Here is a 6,730-nt window from a genome sequence, read left to right on the forward strand (position 1 = left end):
CATCGTTTATACACAATCAACATTATTTGTAATATAATGTATTAAAAATATTTTATTCGAAAATCTCTCTCATATATTTAGACGTGAAATTAATTAACTCAATTAACTGTACTTAATTAACGCGATATGTAAATTCGAAAATCTCTCATATATTTAGACGTGAAATTAATTAACTTGAAAACATTTCTTTAAATTTCTTTGACGAGTCATAAAAATGGAGTTTACATCATATTAATTTGCTAAACAACAGAATTACAGCAAAACTGCTACTTTATAAAAATTGCTCTTAGCTGCATTAGTTCCGAATTTTTATTACGGTAAACATAATTTTAAGTCCAAATATTTATTACGTCTAGATATAATTTTAATTCCGAAGTTTTATTACATCGAGACATAATTCTGCATATCCAATACCATCGTGTGATTATTTATGCCGCGAAACTCGAGCGAGCAGATAATACCTCCAGTTGCTCCATGTGTCACATTATTCTTTGACACGTGGTCGCAACTACCATGCCATGAGAAAATGCGATTATTCTTCACGAACAATTAATTAATATCAGCTATTATCGCGTAATTATTGTAAATGTATCGAGACGACAGTTGTTTATCCAATCAGATATCGTGCATTTTATTTATTCGCGGTAGAAATTGGTACAACACGAAAGGTGAAAATTTGAATTTACTGCATCATAAACGATATTTATAAACGGTATTTCTTTAAAATAATGCTTGTTGATTCGAGTATATCTCGCATCCTGCTTTAAATGTTTTGTCAATATTTTATTTGTCCATTACAATTTCCGAGCTGAAAGAACGGAGTAATATAGGAATCATCGGATCAATTAGTTCAGGTAATGATTGATACGTAGAGCGTGAAATAATACACGAATCGTCAAATCGCATAATTTACGTAATAGGGAAACCGCAATGCATACGACGTAATATGTACCTGTTTATTAACAATTAATTAAAAATATGAGGAATGAGAATATCTGGTGTAAAATTAGTTTATAAAGTATTGAATGTTTCATGAGAATAAACTAATTTTTCGCGATATGTAGACAGTGCATTGTTTACTTGAAATATTAATAATAACGAAAAACAACCAGTTGTTCATTAAAAAAATTTCTTATACTTTACTTCAGGATTGTGAGACATAAAATTTCCACCAAAAATTTACAGAACGATGTTTTGAAAAAATCACATGAAGCGATAAGCATAGCGAGACTGGATTGCAGCTTTGATGTTGCTTTAAGGCCGAATCAGACTAGCAATTGTCGACGGATTGGATTGGAATTGGCGATTGGCGATTGTCTTCTAGCCAATGAGAGTCGATTAAATCGCTGGCTGCTTTGCGCCCATTGGTTAGAGGACAATCGTCAATCGCCAATTCCAATCCAATCCGTCGACAATTGCTAGTCTGACTCGGCCTTTAGTCGACATATAGCGTGCTATTATTTACACGGGGTCACCGCGCGTAAGAAAGTTGCCGGCAGACAGCGCAGAACCGTTTCGTGAGACGTAGCGTTATGATCTCTCCTAACGCTGTTCTTTGTGAACGATACGCAATTATCTCCCGTGCAATTAACTGACTCTTACATTTAATTCGTACTAAAAGCAGCGAATGCTCGGTCTAGCTTATTCATTCTTTGCGCGATGTATTCATTTGTAAAGAATCGAAGCGATGGACAATAAAAGTGATGAACTCTCGATCGCATCGGGTACTTTTGTACCTAGAAGGCATTGAACAAAGACGAGGAATCATGAGACGAGTGTTTTATTGTCATTTTCTTACCCGCTATGCGGAATTAAATATTGATAATTATATGCGGTTGTTATAGCCTGACATTCGGCCAATCCCTTAACTTTCCTTTACAGAGCTTGTGGATCTCAACACAAGCGGGGCAGATGAAGAGTTCGCTCTTCATCTTAAAGATTGTTCTTTTTTGTGTTGGTCATAACTCATTCACTAACCATTCGATAAGAGCTTTGATTTGGTCACATTCAGCCAATTATCTTTCAATGAACGAGTTAATAACCCGGCCATTCCTTACAATTCTTTAAGGTCTTATTAAGCGTAAAATCGATCGTTCAATAGACACTCAATATTCGCTCGAATCATATTTATTATGGTATATGGTAGACTAATAATTATTATGAATGTCCCACATTAAAAATAATAAATTACAAAATAGCCATTTATATTTTAGTACATTACTGTTTTCACAGTAACTATAATCGCAATTTAACGGAATGACCTATAAAGTAGTCGTTGGCAGTCATACGATATGATAGGACAAAACTGCTGGATTTCCGGATAAACATTGCGGGAAAACAAGGATGGCGCCGCAACGTCGCATGTTTCTGGCGCCATGCGTTCTTCATGTAAGCAGACGCGAACATTAACAGTTATCGTATTTCTGTCAACGAATGAACCTTAAAATGCACGAGAGATTCAATTGCGCCGTAACTTTAATTAAACACCTTAATACTCGAGAACGCAAATGCTAAATATCTAGAAAAATAAATTTTAATTATTACTTAATTAACATAACGTAAATTAATTATTTAACATAATTAACTTTACAGAAATTAACTTACATTGCAGAGTTAAAAAAATTTTTTACGCTCAGAGCGCACACATCTTCATAATTATTTCGCTTTGAGAAGTAAAATTATTTCAAACATTGATAGATTTGAAAGCATATCTCTACATTACTTATTAATGAGGGGTATCTTATCTTGCAATACGTTTTGAACAATCCACGTTTATTTTATCTCGACGCATTTTAATGAATTAAATAAATTATTGTACTGTGATTCAGCTTTATTTAACAATATAACATGAAAGATTGAAAATGTTTTGCGTAACGTCACTCTTACCTTATCGGAAAGATGCACGATAACAAGGGATGACAGTGATTAAACTATACGGGGTAATCAAATGGAGCGGTCGTCAAAACGGGACAAACGTTCGTCATTTAACCTGCAGACTACGTACACTCAAAAATAGTTCAAGCTCACTCGTCGCGGCAGCGTGTCAGCGCCCTCGTAATTTATTCATCCCTTCGCCCTCTTTCTCTGATCTATCCTATGACGTCACGGTGACCCTTAAAGCCCATCCGGCTCTCGCGACTGCGTTGCAGCGAGCGGTCGACACGGTCCAACTTTTTCCTGGCAAACAAACGACACGGAAGAGAATTTAATATGAGCCGACAGCAGATCTCCGTTCGTTTCGCGAATACTATGAATTCGTAAAAAGAATCGGACGTGTTTGCACTTGCAGAATAATGCATTGTCTCCGCATGCTGGGTGCTCTTTGGAAAATTCTGTGGTAAACAGCGTGCATGGATAAGCATGCGAGAAATACATACAGATTCTATGGACAAATTAAATTACAATTTTAGAAAGTCCAATGCTGCTCTGTTTGGTGTCTGTACGTCATATTAATACTTCTAAGTTTACGCTTATCTTTGAGAAGTTCATAAACGTGGAATATAAAATGCATTTATTTTGTTTATTAATATTATTTATATATTTATTTATTTGTGACGAATGTTACGTCTAACTGGTGTATACTTTTGTTATATCAATATCAGGAATTAACAAACAGAGATGCAACACAAAATTTAATTTGATAAATATTATAATGTTGTGACAATACATAACGCACTGAATCAGATATCAAAAAATAAAAAAGTAACAACTAATCAAATAAATGAAAGATAAAAAGGTAAAGGAAAGTGGACGTTATTGCGTTTCACAACCCGTCAGTCGCGTGAGCGTTAAAAAATTGGGTGAAATTTCGTTCACATCCAAATTTGTTTTAATCGAGTTTTCGATATAGAAGAGCCTGCCAATTTGCGCTCTAATTATATTTACCGAATCAATTTCCCTTTCCACTCACGCGGCTTTGCTGTCTGCCGACAATCGTCGTTACGATATTAAGCCGAATATGTGCTGAGCATACCAATCAACGCGCGGCAGAGAGTCTGGCGACATTAATTCGTCTGTAATTAGAGCAAAATATCGGCAACGATAGGGCAATGGGATATACATCGGTTTTAACCCATATTCACCGACAAAAGCAAAAAGTTGGACAACGAAACGTAATGTGAGATCCGTATATCGATAATACATTTCATTGCATTTTTTGTACAGAGAGAGAATTATAATGTTTTAAAAGAATATCAGTTCGAAGTTTAATTTCGACGGGTCTAAACTTACATACATTTTACTATGTGTTTTTATTAACTAGATTTCCATATATCATTTAGCAATTTTCATAAATTATCTGTAATCATAATTTATGTTTGTAATGTTACATCCCTTAATTATTTGACCAACAAACGCTTTAATTATAAGATTAAAAAGTGATTAGAAAGAAGTAAGTGACATTAATCTTGCAAGAGAAAAATTACTAATTAGTATGAGGACGAATTAGGTCAATGAAGATTAATGATATTAGTTTTGCAAAAATCATTATTATACAACGACGTGCTCTCTTTTCAAAGATTAACCATTATGTAAATAAAATGCTGCTTTGAAAATCGCTTAAAGTAATTATGTATGTCATTATCAAAATTTATCATATAAGCGATTTAAAAGCTTCGCGTTTTGAGAACTATTTTAAATGTTTTTATGATCGTACTAATACTTTACTAATATTTAATAATTAATTTCAATTTTCTTAATGCACCTCTCTTATTTTTCTCTTGAATTCACTAAGTCATTATAGTATGTTATAGATCTACATTAAGCCTCAGTATTGCTTTCTTATAGAGAAAGCTTTGTTTCAATTAATATTTGGCATCTTAAAAGAATGAATTTACTCTTTAAAAAATTATGATAAATTTGTATCAGAGCAGCCCATAATCCATCACATCTAGTTTGAAGCCTTAAATTAAAATATCGAAAGGTATTTCGAGATTCATCGATAGCTTTCTTTGTTAAACGAGAAAAATGGGAAAAGGAAATAAAAAGGAGCAAATCGTAGGCGAATTTCCTCGTCGAAACAGGACGATCGGCTCGTTATCGCTTTCTTCACTTTTGCACGGTGGTTTATCCGTGAACACACCGAAGCGAATTTTCACCGACGCGACGCGTCGCATCTCGACCGGAAATGGAAGGAATCGGCGGGCCGCCACCTTGTAATTTCCGGTAGAGCGAGATGGCCGAATCGAGAGAAAAAGAAGGATAGAAAGGCTGAGAACAAATTCGTGATTGTTGCGCTATTGGCACGTTGTGACGATAGGTCTCTCTGCTTTTCCTAGCACGAACGTGATGTTGTTTCCGATAAAAAGTACACTCGATAGCTCGAGAGCTGTTTGTCCCAAATATTCTTTTCGTCATAACGTAATCGGAAAAAATAACCATCGGACACACTATTTAATTGGTTTATCCGATGAAAATTTTTCTCAGTGTATAGGAAATGATAGCGTTGCGAGAAACCGGGCGGAAACAAACCCGTATACTGTGTTCCCTGCTCTCTAAAAGTCAATCAGTGGATTATCACTGGAAACAGCGAATAGCCACTGATGTGCAGTTGTAAGTATGCCACTGTAATTTTCAGTAGTATACTTATAACTACTAATTAGTGGCTATTCAATGTTTCCAATGACTCTTCGCAAATTGATTTTTAGAGAGTGAATAAAGTTCTTTTTGGACTTTTACACTTATTTAAAAAAAAACTGTTGAGCAGTAATTTTTTATTTAAAAAATTTTTAATCTTGGAAAACAAACCTTCAAACTTCTTATTAATTCTCCCATCTCTTGTAGCTCCATGATTATCCGAGGTTATGTGATTTTGTGAGTTAGGTTTTCCTAATTAGGCCGACGACTATCTACAAATTATTTCTCCGTCCCCTCACAAATCGGAAACCCACTCCGAATTTTGCTCTGAATATTCGACTGTACGGCTGCAGTTATTATCGCGTTCTGCTTTCGACTGTCAGCATGTCGGTGACAGGCCAGCCCTAATTGAATTTTCGCGCAGGCTTTTCATAGGGATACATTCGGCCTGTGCTTCCACATACTCTAGGTACGTTACGTCGCGCGGAGCTAATTAGCCGTCGTGTGACGTCGCCTTTGATCCCCGTAAATTAATAATGGCACGGCGCTGCCTCGACAGGGAATTCAATTCGGTCCTCGCGGCTCATGTTTTCAGCAATCTCTCCTTTCAAAACCTAAGAAGCTTTGGTTCATTCGTACTGTGATTATCAACAACTCATTGTTCGCATAATAAAAGTAGTAAATATTAATTGCAACACCGAGCTATGTATACAATATAACCAGACCTATAGCGTAAAAAGAAAATTTTAGAATAAAGAAAACGAAATGAAAGAATTTGAGAAATTTATTTTGTATTAATAAATATATAACATCATAAAAATACATATTGCTTATTTTGGCAATAATTTTTTCAAATATTGTTAACCAATTTATTGGTATTACTGAAAAATAAAAATTGAGCAACAAACAAGCGAATTAATGTGTCACACAACGTTGTCAAAAAGGGAAAAAAAAATAACCATTCACTTTCATATTGGGGCTGCACATGCGAACAAATTGCACCAATAAAAGTATTGGATTTTTAGCGTTCTCCCTTTTCCCATCGTATCGCCTTTCCGGTCGCTTTTATCATCACCTCGCTGTGTTCCTGTACGTTATACAGCTGCGTGCGTGTCACTGTTATCTTCGATTGAGATAGCTGCACTTTATACGTCGT

Source organism: Vollenhovia emeryi, unplaced genomic scaffold (genome assembly GCF_000949405.1).
Source record: "Vollenhovia emeryi isolate VEMERY1.0 unplaced genomic scaffold, V.emery_V1.0 DF939125.1, whole genome shotgun sequence".
In the NCBI taxonomy this organism is placed as follows: Eukaryota; Metazoa; Arthropoda; class Insecta; order Hymenoptera; family Formicidae; genus Vollenhovia; species Vollenhovia emeryi.